Source organism: Peromyscus leucopus, chromosome 9 (assembly GCF_004664715.2).
Source record: "Peromyscus leucopus breed LL Stock chromosome 9, UCI_PerLeu_2.1, whole genome shotgun sequence".
NCBI lineage: Eukaryota > Metazoa > Chordata > Mammalia > Rodentia > Cricetidae > Peromyscus > Peromyscus leucopus.
In genome coordinates this window covers 98,316,561-98,333,302 of record NC_051070.1, presented here as the reverse complement: position 1 = coordinate 98,333,302, position 16,742 = coordinate 98,316,561, and the positions used below count along the sequence as shown (strand labels likewise).

Below are 16,742 nucleotides of genomic sequence, written 5' to 3'. Positions count from 1 at the left end.
CACTATGTGGACCCTCTTACAATGAGACCTTTATGCACAAAACTGCTTAACTGGAAACTTTAAAGAAACTGATGGAGCAAGTGAAGTCAAGATCATGATGGAGAAAGCCACAGAGATAGCTAACTCAAGCTTGTAGGAGCTCATGGACTCTGACCTGTCAACTTGGAACATGCATGGGACTGAACTAGGCCCTGTGAATGTGGATGATGGTTATGTGGCTAGATCTGTACGAGAAGCCCCTGGCAGTGGAAACAGGACTTACCACAGGTATATGAAATGGCTTTTTGGAACACATCTCCTAGGGTAGGATACAATGCTCAGCCTTGACACAGAGGGGAGGGCCTTGGTTCTACCTCAGCTTAGTATGCGTGCCAGATTTTGTTCACTCCTCAAGGGTTGACTTACCCTCTCTGAGGAATAGATGTGGGTGGGATGGGAGGGTTGGGAGGAAGGAGAATAGGAGGGAGGGGGAACTGGGATTGTTATGTAAAATGAAAAAAACTTAAAGTAAATAAATTAATTAATTAAAAAACAATCAAAATAGCTTAAACCACAAAGTTTAGCCAAGGAAACTCAAGAGATTTGTGTCTGAAGAGTATGGTGAGATGGTCAGTGATGTGGAAAGAAATGGTTAAGAGTCACTGGTGGCAGCAGCTGGTAGAAACTGAAAGAAGATTTTATATAACAAGATTACTAACTTCTGTCAAAGGCCTTTATGTAAAACAAGAAGCTATGCACATAGACCATGCAATAGAAAAAAAAAAAATGGAGTTTGAAACTTGTAGCTGGAAGTTTCTCCAGTCCTGCCTGGCTTTGTAGTTGGGACAAATCTCTCTCATCCACATCCCACATCCACTTGTTCCCTAGTAAACACACAGAGGCTTATATTATTTACAAACTGTATGGCCTATGGCTCAAGCCTCTGGCTAGCTAGCTCTTTCATCTTGCAATAACCCATTTCTATTAATCTATGTATCACCATGTGTTCCATGGCTTTACCTGCATCCCATTACATGCTGCTCCTTGGATGGCGGTTTGGTATCTCCTCTTACTCTCCTTTCTCCTTTCACTATCTCTCTTGGATTTTCTTGCCTGGCTCCATCTTGCCCTGCCACAGGCCAACACAGCTTTATTTATCAATCAGTCAGAGCAACACATATTCACAGCATACAGAAAGACATCCCACAGCACGTCCCCTTATATTAGTACTAGAGTTACAATCTTCGAGACAGGACAGCTATTGGAGTAATCTTGGTAATTTGCCATTTACTTATGTTTTGGACACTTTTGAATATTTAGCATGTCCTTCTTGTTGAATGTTATTCTTGTTGGTTATAGTTCCATTTTTGGTTTATGTTATTACTCTTTGTTTTTTTCTTGACAATACTTGATAATCATTCTTCTTGTATATAGTTTGCATTAAGTTTAGAACTTTCTTATTTAGACAAAGAGGGGAAATGCAGTGGTATTTGCTCTGCCTTGGCCTATAGAGCCTGAAGAAGGCAGTGCTTCCTGCCATTGTATGTGAACTCTTAAAAGGAGAGTGAGAAGTCTCACATGCCCCTTCTCCCTGCTCCTCCTGTGAGATGAATTTGTTCCCACTCAGATCAGAGGATGACTTCAGCTGTCTACCCCGTTCTGTATTTGTGAGTGTATTTCCTCATTTTGTATCTTAATAAATCCCTATTACCCATTAAATGGACCCACATGGATTGATTATAATAAGCACATGGGCAGCTCAATTAAATGTGTGCCAGTTGTGCATGGAACATACCTATAATCCTAGCATTCAAGAGACTGAAGTGGAATGGTATCATTGTTAAAGCCAAACTGAGCTATAGAAGAGAGAGGGGGAAGGGAGGCAGGGTTAGTAAGAAGAAATAAATAAATAAGAAAGGAAGAAAGAAAGAAGGGAAAGAAAAGAAAGAAAAAAGAAAGAGAAGAAAGAAAACTAGGAATGAAAATTACACAGTTTGAGGCTAATTCTGAAGTCATTCGGTTTGAACTGATATAAATTTTCTTTTTTTTTTAAATATATATATATTTTCTTAACCAATACACTATATCCTCCCTCCTATGTCAGGAAAGAGATTATGTCACAAACCAATATTTAGAATAATTCACCAGGTGAAGAAAAATATCATACATGGGCATTTTGAGTGGTTTATTTGAGTGGAGATTACTGCCTTATGTGGGAGTAAATTTGCTTTTGATTGCTTATGTAGCCCTAGCTTATATAAAGATTTTTTTTGTAATTAAATGTATAGGAATCATTTAATTGTGGAGTCTATTACTCAATATATTTTTCTTTAGTTTCATGAACTCTCTGGAGACATCACTGTGAAAACTAAAAATGTACATACTAGAAGCTTATAGTTTCCCAAATATAGATATTGTGTCTGCCAGTGGTTCCAAAATCATATGCATCAGAATTTCCTCTGTAGGACATTTAAATTATCCTGGATCCATCCAAGACTTTCACACATGGTTCTGAACCTGCATTACTTCTCCATCTATTTTCTCCAAGGTGTTGCTATATATGCTTCAGGATATACAGCCTGATTCTAGGGAAGGTTTGATCCACTGAACTTGGTGAACTCAATACTAGCCCAGCATTGAATGTTACTGGTATAAGATGCAGATGCATCTTTCTTGCATGGAAGCATCCCCAGAGCCCAGAAAGTACCTGTCCTCTGCCTAAGTGAAAAGAGATGCTCATGACTGACAGATGCTTTTGTCTCATTCAGTCCTCTGTGTGGTACCCCAGCAACCTTAAGCACTTTGTCCTGGCATATCATCAGCAGGGATGAAACAGGAATCAGAGCCACAACAGAGTAATGAAGCAGACCAAAGCAGCAGCGTGTTCTAACAAAGAAACAATTATTGAACAGAAAATCCACAGAAGGAAACCAGAACTGACTCACTAGCCCTTACAAGGACAACTACTAGTTGAAATAGATATAGATATATGTAAGATTAAAATTATGCAAATACAATGGCTTAAATACCCAGGAAATGTAGGAAATTGTGTGTCATGCTGAATACTAGGAAAACCGTAATCTGAATGAGAAAAGATAATGGATATCGGTATCAAATTCACTTAAATGTTGGGGTTTTGACAGCAATTTAAAACAGTTTTCATAAGAATATGTCAATAAAAACAGAACAATTGTGACTTCTATGAATAGGTAAATCTGATGGCTCGTCTATATTGTCAAGTTGGTCATGTTTAAAATCATCATGGAAACAAATATTTGGGATTATCTATGAGGGATTATCTAGATTAAGTAGATTGATGTGGGAAGATACACACTAAATATGGGTAGCACATTTGTGAGCCAGAGTCCTGGGCAGATATAAGGAGAAAGTTAGCTAAAACCCACATTCAGTGCTGTCTGTCTCCTGACTATGGCTGCAATGTCACCATCTACCTCAAAGCCCCACACTATTTCTCTATCATGAAAGACTGTGCCCTTGAATTGGGAGCTGAAATAAATCTTTTCTTTCTTAAATTGCTTTTGGCAGTATTTTCTGAAGGAAAGGAGATAAGTAGCTAACATTGTAAGGTCAAATAATAAACTGAAAGTGACCTTAAATAAATAATAAAAGTGAAGATGCCAAGAATGAAACGGACATCATAACACTAAATAGAAATCACAGACTTGTGGCATATTATAGACAAGAGGACAGAATAATGTAGTGTTTGATCAATTGACTCCAGCCAGGGAAGCAGATAGCCTAACTGTACATAGTTCCTACTCCCCCTTGCCACCAAAACCAAGCCCCAGTTTCATCCACAGCTCTGTAGCTGACCTCCTGCTATGACCTTCCCTTCTTATTTGCCCCAAATTTAAGTGGATAATACCAATTTTCTCCTCTAACTGTCCTTCCCACTCATCCTGATATCCTAGTCTCCAATTCCAACAGACATTGCCTGGGAAAAAGGAGGCCATGCCAGTCAGTTTAGCAGATAGGCTAGATCTTCCACTCTTATTTTATCTATTGTAAACCCAATCCCTCAGTCTCACCATATCACTGGAGCAGACCACCTTCTGCAGTGGCAATAAAGAAAACCCAAACAGTAGAATTTAGAAATGAAAAATTGAGGAATTCAAACCTCAAAGTCAAGCATAACAACAGGATACCAAAGGTAGAAGAGATAATCTCAGTTACTGAAGACATGATAGAAGAAATGGACATATCAGTCAAAGAAATCCTTACCAAATCCTTGAAATTACTGGTGCAAAAAAATCCAGGAAATTGGGGAAACTATGAAAAGACAAACTGTATGAATTATAGAAATAGAGGAAGGAAAAGAAACTCACTTCAAAGGAATAGAAAATGCAAAAATTTTAGAAACAAATTTCCCTAACATAAAGAACAAGATGGTAATCAAAAAAGTACACAACACCAAACAGACTGGATCAGTAAAAGTTCCCTCATCACATGATAATCCAAACACTAAATGTACATAACAAAGAAATTATTAAAATATGCAAGGGAAAGAGAACAAGTAACAGATAAAGATATACCTGTAAGAATTACACCTGATTCCTCAAAGGATACAGTATAAGCCATAAAGTCCTGGAAAGATGTTCTACAAGACCACAGATGCTAGTCCAAAAATTAATATCTGGCAAAATTTTCAGTCATAATAGATCAAAAATAAAAGACGTATGATAAAGCAATAATTTGAGAAAGTTCTGTTTGCAAATTCAGCTCCATAGAATGTGAAAAAACAAAACAAAACAAAACAACACAAAAAACTCCAAGCAAAAGGAGTTAATCACACCCAGAAATGAAGGAATAAACAATGCCAAGCCAGTGTGACTCAAAACAATAACAAAACAAAACAAAACTAAAGAAAAAACAGGAAACACAAACACACACACACACACACACACACACACATCAAGAGGATAACGTGACTCAATAGTAATGCTCACTGATACTTCTCAACAACAATTGTTGTTGACTGTTTTTATTATTATTATTATTTATAGTGGCTACCCCTTAAGCAACTGCTGTGCTAATCTGAAACTGAGACTGAAACTCCATTGCTACCAGCAGCATTCCAGCCACAAAGGCCACAGCCAGAGGGGATTCTGTTCCCTCAGGCACAGACTCTTGCAAAGCTATTAAGGGAAACTTTATTTAGACCTCTATCCCCCTAAAAATCTCATATTTCAAAGTTTGAGGTGGAATTCTGCTTGCTTAGAGATGCTGAATAGTATCTTCTTCCTTTGCTTTTTTCTTCCAAAAACCCAGACATCCTTCTGCTCAGCCCTCAACTAAGAACCCTCGCTACAGGTGGTTCCTTCCTACCATTTCCCAGCAGCTAATTGCTGACTTAGCATCCTGCTCAAAGGTTAATTTTATTTAATGAAACAAATATAACACATCTTTGCATTGTTAACAAAAGCAGTCGGAAAAAAAGCAACATACTTTAAAATAGTATTCCACTGCAATCAATGGCTTCAATTCCCCCAATAAAAAGATACAGACTAAAAACAATCAATGAGAAAACAGAATCTATCCTTATAGTGCATCTAAGAAATGCTTTAATATCAAGGAGAAACATTCCTTGGGCTAAAAGAATAGAAAAAGATTTTTCAAGCAAAAGGACATTAAGAATCAAGCTGATATAGCCATTTTAATATCTGACGAAGTAGAATTCAAACCAAAACTAATCTGAAAAGATAGGGAAGGACAGTACACACTCATCAAAGGAAAACATCACCCAAAATGACATTGCAATTCTTAACACCTATGCACTTAAGGGCACCCAAGTTCATAAAAGAAACATTACTACAGCTAAAATAACACCTCCACCCCCACACAATGATACAGGTAGATATAAGTATCCCACTTTCACCAACAGACAGATCAGGCAGACAAAGTCTAAAGTGAGATATGCAGGAGTTAAGGCACATTATGAACCAAGTAAAACTAACAGATAATTACAGAACATTTCACTAAAACACAAATGGATATAGCTTCTTCTCAGCACTTCATGGAACTTTCTTCCAAATTTACCACACAGAGAAAGTTTGAACAGATACAGTAAAATTGAAATAACTCCTTACACTCTATCAGACTACCATATATTAAAGTAGGATATCAACAGCAGTGTTGGAAAGTTTTTGCTGACTGGTAGAGGTTGCTACTTCCCATGTGCAAAGCTTTCTGTTGCCAGTTTTGCCCCTTTGCCCTCTAAGACTGATAACCAATTGGCTGAAAAGGGAAAGAGGACCCGTACACAGCAGAAACAAGAGAAAACTTACAAACTCATGGAAATTGACCAACATACTACTGAATGAAAAAAATGTGTCAACGCAGAAATTAATAAAGAAATTTAAGACTTTCCAGAATTTACTGAAAATAATATACAACATACACAAACTTATGGGGCAAGATGAAGGCAGTTCTATGAGGCAAGTTAATAGGATTAAGTACCTCCAAAAATGGAAATTGGAGAGATTTCATACTAGTAATTTAACTACATACCTGAAAGCTCTAGAACAAAAAGAAGAAATCACAACAACCAAAAGCAGTAGATGGCAAAAAATAATTAACTCAGAGCTGAAATCAATAAGATGGAAACAAAGAAACAAAAAAAAAAATATGAAGAGTTTGTTCTTTTAGAAAATCAATAAGATTGACAAACCCATATCCAAATTAACTAAAAGACAGAGAAAGAATATCCAGATTAACAAAATTAGAAATGAAAAAGGGACTACAAAAACATATAACAAGGAAGTCCAGAGAATCATAAGGATATACCCTAAAAACCTGTACTCCACCAATTTGGAAAATCTAAAAGAAATGGATTTTTTTCAATACTTATCACTTATAAAAGTTGTCAACATCAGATAACCAATTTGAATAGACATATAATCAATCCCTAGTTAAACAGAAGCAGTCATTGAAATCTCCTAACAAAAATGGCCAGGACCACATGGTTTTAATACAAAATTTATCATACTTTCAAAGAGGAGATAATGACAATATACCTCAAATAATCCCACAAAATGGAAAAATTGAATGAACATTGCCCAATTCATTTGACAAGGTCACAATTATCCTCTTACCTAAACAACCCCCAAACCCAACAAATAAGGATAATTATAAACCAAAATCCTTTATGATCACAAATGCAAAAAAATCTTAATAAAATACTTGGAAACAGAGTCAAAGAACATATCAAAAAATCATTTTCCCTTATCAAGTAGGCCTCACCCCAAAGATTCAGGTATGCTTCAACATTCATAAAACAATAAATGTAATACAAAATATAAACTAACTGAAAGACAAAATCCATATGATCATTTCATTACATGCAGTAAAGGCCTTTAATAAAATCCAACACCTCTTCATGATAAAAGTCCTGGAGAAAGTAGGGATACAAAGAACATACCTAAACATTATAAAGGCAATTTACAACATACACATAGTTAACCTTAACTTAATTGTAGAGAAACTCGGAGCAATTCCCCTAAAATCAGGAACAAGACTAGGTTATCCACTCTTTCCATACATACACAACAAAGTACTTGAAGTTTTAGCTGTAAAAATCAGACAACTGGAGGATATTTAGGGGTTACACACTGGACACAAGCCAGATGATGTGGTGATGTATTGTGTCTCTCTATTGGTGACACTGTGTCCCCCAATAAAATTTATCTGAAGATCAGAAGAAAAAGCCAGCCACTATAGTAAACATAGAAGTCAGGCAATGGTAACACATGCCTTTAATCCTATCATTTGGGAAGCAAGGATCTGTCTGGATCTCGGCGAGTTCAAGGCCACACTGGGAACAGAGCCAAGTACGGTGACACATGCCTCTAATCCTAGCACTAACCATAGAGGGCTGGAGATCTGTACAGACAGAGCTGGGCAGGAAGAGGAAGTGATGTAGCTGGGCTTAGAGAGCCAATGAGAGAACAGAACAGAAAGGCATATAGGTGTGCATATACAAGAAGTAGTCTCTTTGGAGACTTAAGTGTCAGTGAGGTGAGGTTAGCTTGTGGCTTTTCTTTTTTCCTTGATCTCTCAGGTTTTCACCAGTATATCTGGCTCTGTATTTTTTATTTAATAAGACCATTTAGCAATTTGTCTCCAAGAATGGTGGTAGTGCACACCTTTAATCCCAGCCCTTGGGAGGCAGAGACATGCAGATCACTGTGAGCTTGAGGACACCCTGATCTACAAAGCAAGTTCCAAGAGAGGCTCTAAAGCTACACAGAGACAACCTGCCTCAGAAGCACAAACAAAAAAAGAATGAACATATGTCATTCCTACCAAGGAAGCAGGAACTACAGAATTTCACTTCTCTCTTTCTCTCTCTGCTCTTCCAGATCCAATCCCCCAGTCTCATCCCTAGAACTGCAGATAAACACTTGCTGGAGCTTCCCTTCCTCTCCTACCCCAACTCCAGTGGATCACATAAAGTCCCTCTCATAATTTCCCTCCCCCACATTGTTTTTTCTAGCCCTCATCTCTGGCACGCACTCGCCCTTCAAGGAAACCACAGAGCAATCTAACCAAGAAATGCAAGAAGGTAACTGCAAATCTTCATCTTTCCCTCAAGTCCTCCAAATCCAATGCCCCAGTTTCATTCCCAGCTTTGTAACAGACTTTCTGCTGTGACCTCTCCAAACTCTCTGCCTCAATCTCCAGGACCTCAACAATCTTGATGGAACACCATGTTTTCCTCCCATTTGTGGATCCCTACAGCTACAGCTACAGCTACAGCTACAGCTACAGCTACAGCTACAGCTACAGCTACAGCTATAGCTACAGCTAGAGCTAGAGCTACAGCTACAGCTACAGCTACAGCTATAGCTACAGCTATAGCCACAGCCACTCTCTAATCTTAAGTGTCAACTCCCAATACCAAGAAGCATATTTTACCTGGAAGCTCAAATGGCTACACCTATCAGAACCACAGAAGTATAAGCACCATGCAACACACAGGCACCACACTATCCTAAGAACCAGAGAATGAACAGAAACCAAAGAGCAAAACATCCACCCAACAAAGACAAGACCAGATAATAGAACCTACAATTGCAATCATCCCTGTCCCAGATGCCAGGATGCCAGTATAAAGACAAAATCAATAACAGCATTAGTGACTTGTAGCTAGAGTTTTCCTGCCTTGCCCACAGTCAGGACAAATCTTTGTCTCCTGCCAGTCCCACAGCCGCTCAGACCCAACCAAGTAAACACAGAGACTTATATTGCTTCAAACTGTATGGCCGTGGCAGGCTTCTTACTAACTGTTTTTATAGCTTAAATTAATCCATTTCTACAAATCCATAAACTTCCACGTGGCTCGTGGCTTACTGGCATCTTTTCATGCTGCTTGTCAGGGTGGCGGCTGGCAGTGACTCCTTCTGCCTTCCTGTACTTTTATTTCTCCTCTCTGTTAGTCCTGCCTATACTTCCTGCCTAGCCACTGGCCAGTCAGTGTTTTATTTATTGACCAATCAGAGCAACTTGACATACAGACCATCCCACAGCACAGTCAAGTGCAGACCATCTCAGATACCTGCACTCAGGCCCATGGTCCTAATCATGCTTTATGCGGACCTGCTGGGTAAAGCCATGAGGAACCCAAGAACGGGCTCCCACAGGACATACAGAACATCCCACAGCAGTGACTTAACAGCACACCTGAAAGTTCTAGAGCAAAAGGAAGCAAACTCACTCAGGAAGAGTAAATGACAGGCAATAATCAAACCCCTGGCTGAAATCAATAAAATATAAATGAAGAGAATAATACAAAGAATCAATGAAACAAAGAGTTAGTTCTTTGAGAAAATCAACAAGATAGACAAACCCTTATCCAAAGTAACTAAAAGTCGAGAGAGAATATCAAAATTGGCAAAATCAGAATTGAAATGGGGAACATAACAACAGACCACAAAGAAATCCAGAGAATCATCAGGCTATACTTAAAAACTCTGTACTCCACAAAATTGGAATCCAAAAGAAATGGACAGTTTTCTAGATAGGTACCATATACCCAAATTAAATCAAGACCAGATAAACATTTAAACAGACCTATAACCCTTAAGGAAATAGAAGCAGGCATTAAAAGTCTCCCAACCAAGAAAAGGCCAGGGCCAGGTGGTTTCAGTGCAGAATTCTACCAGAATTTCAAAGAAGAGCTAATACCAATACTCCTCAAATTGTTCCACAGTACAGAAACAGAAGGAACATTGCTAAATTCTTTTTATGAGATTACAGTTACCCTGGTACTCGAACCACAGAAAGATGCAAAAATGAAAGAGAATTACAAATCAATTTCCTTTGTGAATATTGATGCCAAAATACTCAATAATATACTGGCAGTCAGAATCCAAGAACACCAAAAAAAAAAAAAAAAATCCACCATAATAAGTAGGCTTCATTCCAGAGACACAGGGATAATTAAGCATATGAAAATCTGTCAATGTAAGACACCATGTAAACAAACTGAAAGAAAAAAAAAAAACACCATAAGATCATCTCATTAGACTGTGAAAACCCTTTTGAAAAAAAATCTAACACCTCTTCATGAAAAAGGTCTGGGAGAGATCAGGGATACAAAGAATATACATAAATATAACAAAAGCAGTGTAGAGCAAACTAAGTGCCAACATCAAATTAAATAGAAAGAAAATAAAAACAATTCCACTAAAATCATGAAGAAGACAAGGCTGTCTTCTCTTGCTATATCTATTTAATATAGTAATTAAAGTTCTAGCTAGAGCCCAAAGACAGCAAAAGGAGATCGAGGATACAAATTGGAAAGAAATAATTCAAAATTTAATTATTTGCAGATGATATGACAGTATAAATAAGTGACCCCAAAAATTCTACCAGGCAACTCCTACAGCTTATAAACATTTTCAGTGATGTGATGGGATACAAAATTAACTAAAAAAAAAAAAATGAGTAGCCCTCCAATATACAAATGATAAATGGGCAGAGAAAGAAAAAGGGAAACATCACATTTTACAGTAGCCACAAATAATATAAAATATCTTGGGGTAACTCTAACCAAACAAGTTAAAGACCTGTATGACAATAACTTTAAGTCTTTGTAGAAAAGTGAAGAATATATCAGAAAATGGAAAGATCTCCCATGCTATTGTATAGGTAAGATCAAAGTAAACATGCCAATCTTACCAAAAGCAATTTACAGATTCAATGCTGCAATCCCCATCAAAACCCCAACACAATTCTTCACAGTACTTGAAAGAAAAATACTCAACTTCATGTTGGAAAAAAAAAAACAGGATAGCCAAAACCTAATTATTCATCTCTAATAAAATAAATTTAAAGTAACAAAGAATAACTTCTGGAGAGAGTAAGGGTGAGGTAAATATTTCTCAACTTTAACAATTACAACAATCCGCTGGAGAAAAGCAATTAAATCAAAGTTCAACTTTGTGTGTGTGTGTGTGTGTGTGTGTGTGTGTGTGTGTATGATTCACACTGTTGGATGAACAGAAACCCCTCCTGGGAGGAAAATATGTGCAAATGACCTAGATGACATAGGTCTTATGCTAAGGTATAAGAAGTCTCAAAATAAATTAGGAAAAACATTCTTAAAACTCCTATAACTGTAAAAAAAAAAATGACCCACTGATCCATTTAGAAAATAGGCTACCATAAAATACATTTTAGAAATTTCTATAATAAAGATACACTGAAGGCAAATAAACACATTGAAAATTACAAATATCACCAGGAATTTAGTGAGATAGTCAACACTTAAGAACATTTGCTGCTTTTGCAGAAGACCAGTTTTCAGTTCCTAGTACTCATATACATAACTAAAAATTTAAAAAAAATAAAAATTTTCAAAGCACATCATCATATAATAGAGAAAGCTCAAACAAGTCACAATGCAATATTACTATAAACCTATAGAATAGCTAAAATATGAGACAGGGTTGGGAAGAAGGGGCTATTGTTCATTCAAATAAAGTTAATGCAGTAGAGGAAGGCTAGGTGGCTTACACGGTGCTTGGATGTGGGCTAGTTTGACCACTCTGGAAAATACCTAGTTCCTTTTAAAACTGAAAATGAATGTCTCACCTCCAACAGTTATTCATAATAGCCCCAAACTGGAAAGTAGAAATTTTTCTTCACAGAGTGAAAGGGCCAGGCCTATTGTGATGACTGTGTACTACAAAATCCTAATTAGCAATTAATAAAGACAATGTACATTGATAAATAAAATAACTTGAGTCTTTATTATCTCTCTTCCTTCTGGGAAAGGATTTATATTAAATGTTAAAAAGTTAGAGGATGCTGCTGCATGTCTACCTCAGCTATATCATCATTGATTCATTAAGCTCAGCTTCTTCGTGAACTTCTTTTTGTGGACATGTGAAGTCACTGTTAGTGAAAGCTTCCTACCACATACTAAATTGAGTAGTGAAGTTCAGAGATAAGACACTAATGGGAATGCTAAAATGAAGCCAAAGAACCCTACCAAGAATTTGGATCAGAAGTCTTTAGGAGCCTAAAGGCAAATTTGTTTGTAGAAAAACAAAACAAAACAAAACTGTTTTTCTTTTAGGTTGGTAATATACTCCAAAGATTCCTAAGGCATACAAAATGGCTTTTCCATCGATTGTGTGTTTGTGCATATGTGTGTATGTGTGTGTGTGTGTGTATGAGAGAGAGAGAGAGAGAGAGAGAGAGAGAGAGAGGAGGAATTGATCTCACAGAATATTCACAGAGACATATCACTGAAAAGAACACCTAAATATGACAAAATATGTTTAAATTATAGTTAAACAAAATAATTAAAAATAGAATATGAGAGATATGGACTACATTGTATGCTCTTCATCTGTATTATTATTACTGACTTGTTTCTTTTGTTAGTTTTGATCTTGTTGAGGAACTCACAACTGTTATAGGTAAGGAATTACAATATACACATGCATCGGTTATATGAAAATGGTAAGACTGTAAGCTAATACTTAACAAATAGTGCATGTTCCGTGCTAAAATATTCTTTTTTTAAAAGACATTTTTATTTTGTGTGCATGTATGTGATTGATATTTGTGCAATGCCTGTGAGGGCCTGAAGAGGGCATCAGATTCCTTCTTGATCTGGAGTAATAGGCAGCTGAGAGCCCATCAGTGTGGGTCCTGGGAACCAAACACAGGTCCTCTGCAAGAGCAGGAAATTCTCTTAAAGGCTGAATCATGACTCCATCCTGTAAATTGCTCTTTAGTAAAGAATTATGTAGATCTGGGGAAGAGGGGAGGTGGAAGAGGAGGTAGGATAAGTGGAAAGAGGGAAACTGTGGTTGAGATGTATTTAATGAGAGAAAAATCTATTTTCAAAAATAAAATAGAATGAGAAATCATAAGTGATGAAGACATTAAAAAAAGAATTAAGTGAGTGCCCCAAGCAATTTTAGCATCAAGAAAAGAGATGACTGAGAGTCAAACCGCCAACTCACAAAGCAGCTATGCAGGTCTAGTGAGAGATGAAAGAATCACAAATCACCTGGTTCTGCAATGTGAGTGGCAGCTGGTCTGACACAGTCAGGACCCACAACCAGGACAGTGGTCTGAACAGCTGACACAGTTGGCTGGGTGGAAAAGATCAGAGCCATCGTCTCAGAGAACTCATATAGTAATTTACTAAAATGGGCCATTTAGAGTAACAGAAGTAGGATAGGCCATTTCCTAGAAATGGATAGCACAGCCTTTCTCCCTCTGGCTTTGCACATGAATAGCTGGAAAAGTTAGGATACGATGAGAAAAGTGCACAGAAATCCACTGGGTCATCAAACCTAAGAGACAGGTGATGGGCAAAGGTTTGAAATCTTAGGTTTGAAGTACAAAGGTAACAGAGTAATTTTAAGGTTTGTAGAAATGCAGTGTGTGGAATTTGCTTGCCTAAATTAGAAGAGGATTTTGTCAGAGTCAATAAAATGAAATGAGATGTCAGGTATAATTGTACAATGGTATGCTGGAAGTCATACCATTTTGGCAGAAGGCTCTCAGATAGATAACTGCTCCGTGTTTAGTTTCACTGAATCTGCTCATGCCAAGCTCTTTTCCTGTGGCAGTTTCTGAAAAAGAAAAGATACAGAATATTTCATCCACATAATCATGCTTCTTTCCTGGTAAATAGGAGAGATTTTCACTAGGAAGCCTTGTGCAGGGATCCAAAGATTCAGTATGGATTTCCCCAGGAAACATGAATCAAATTATTTCTGACTTATCATACCACTCATGGCCAGCCCTAGTCTTCCTCAGTCTATTTCCTCTGGCTGGAATGGTGTCCTGTTCTCTGTACAAACACTGCTTATACTTCAAGAATTGTTTGCATCTATTTTCTGTTTGTCATGCTAACTCTAAATCTTCCCATCCCTCTATTCATGCAATGGGTTATACTTTCTAATATTTCTCTAATAGTTTATTGACTGGTAGGTATTATTATTCTGTTTTACTTATACATGTCTCTCTTCTCCATTATACAAAGAACATGGTCTGGTTTTAAAATTAGAGTTAAAAATTGGACTTGAACATATCTTAACTGGATAATCTGATAATTTTGTCTTGGTATCATCAAGCACACTGTAACAAAAAAAAAACAGTAATAATAACCACTCCATATACTTACTGCAAAGATGATGGATACATAATGCACTTCCTAAACACCTGGTACTTGTAAATTGGTAAATAATTCTCATTAACTGACCTATTTATTGTATCTTTTATCACTTCCAAATTTTTACTGTTATTGGAACATGGCAGATCCTCAAAACCATTTGCTTGTGACCTAAACATCCAATTTTCTGCTAAAACACACAGGCACTTCACTGATACGGTGAGACATTAAAAACAAAGGACTTGCCTATTGGTTAGATCCATTCTATAAAAAGCTTGTGTTGTAGAAATTTAGAATCCATATTTTAAAAGACATATGATTCAGAAAAAATGGAATTTCAAAGATGATGACACAGATATCTCATAAGGACATGAGATTGCTAGGGGGTTGCCATTATCAAAGGTTAGAATAATGTCAAGCTGAGGGTCAAGATACATATGCATCAAGCATGAACACAGGCTGATAGCCAACAAGAAGTGTGGATTTAATTATCATGAGTCTACATAGGCTGGAAAACTCATGTTGAGTGCTGAAATAAAAAAAAAAAATCTGTCAGGGGATAAAAGTTGGTCAAAGTATCTAGCAATATGGCCAACTATAGGCAGGAAACAGAGTATGCATTCACTTTCTAAGCTTGACAAGGCCTCCTGGCCTTCTTGCTGGCTTTCAGCATTCTCCCTGGTGTGTGCAGTTAAGGAATGGCAGTTAAAGGGGCCTTCCTTGGTTTACTATAGGTTTTATAGATGCAGGAGTCTGCAAGAAAGATGCTTCTTAGGAGAACATTGACAATTAATATTAAATACTCAAAGCTAGTAATGAACCATCCCTGGGGAACACACTGTGATGAAGTGTTCATTCAGGATCAAGTTCACACATTCTATTACATCCTCTTTTACAGTCAAGATGGGTGTGTAAAGCCCGATAATGTCTATGTATGATTTGTAAGACAATTTCTTCCTAAATTTGTCCATACTGAATTTATTTATTCAAGTGTCTGTTATTTGCAGGTCTTTCCCCCCCTACTTTTTCCTTTATGCAATGTAGATTGTCTTGATATAAGATTATGTTAGGCATTGTCTAATATAGTAGACTGATTTTCACTGTGGAAGTTTTCTATAACCTCTACTCGATATTTTCATATCGCTTGCACTGATGGAGATGGAGCCACATTAACCACCTGCTCATATCCACTTAGTCCTAGAAATCAGATATTCTTTTTTTCTGTGTTCTTATGATATTTAACTACTATATAATAAAATATAACTTTTTCCCTTTTATTAAACAAATTCTTTTTTCATATAATATAAGCTAAATATAGTTCTCCACCACCATATCCTCTCACATCCAGATCCACTTCCTGTTTGTCCCTCCTTAGGAAAAAAAAACAGGCTTCTAAGAGATAATAACAAAAGATAACAAAATAAATTATAAGATAAAACAAAAAACATGAAATTAAAATTGGACAAGACAAAACAACAGATAAATAAAAGAGCCCTGGTAGAAGTCACAAGAATCAGAAACCCAGTAACTCACAGATTCAAGAATCCCATAAAAGTACTAAACTGTAAGGTATAGTATACTTGCAGAGAACCTGGTGCAGACCTATGTAGGCCTTGTGATTCCTGGGTCAGTCTCTTTGTGAGTTCATACTGGCCTTGCTCACTTGTTTTAGTGAACCTTTTTCTTCTGCTGTGCTCCATCCTTTCAGTGTCCCCAACTCCTGCTTCCTCTTCTGAGGAGTTCCCTGAGCTCTTAGGGGAGGGATTTGATGGAGACATATCATTTAGAGCTATGTGTTCCAAGGTCTTCCTCTCTCTCCTTGTGTAATGTCTGGCTGTGAGTCTATGTGTTTGTTCCTATCTGCTGCAGAAATAAGCCACTCTGATGATGTTTGAATGAGGCACCCATCTGCTGTGGGTTGTTCTGTATGACAAATGTGTTAATAAATAAAACACTGATTGGCCAATAGCCAGTCAGGAAGTATAGGCAGGACTAACAGAGAAGAGACTTGAGGGAACAGGAAGGGAAGGGAGAGACTGCCTGCAGCCGCAGCCAGGACAAGGAAGATGTAAGGTACCAGTAAGCCACGAGCCACGTGGCAAAG

At 37.2% G+C, this 16,742-nt stretch overlaps 1 pseudogene; it reads left to right on the top strand.

The window, feature by feature from the left end:
* Nucleotides 1-206: 206 nt before the first annotated feature.
* The window catches only part of LOC114697403, a 48,103-nt pseudogene continuing 31,567 nt past the window's right edge, over nucleotides 207-16,742 (top strand).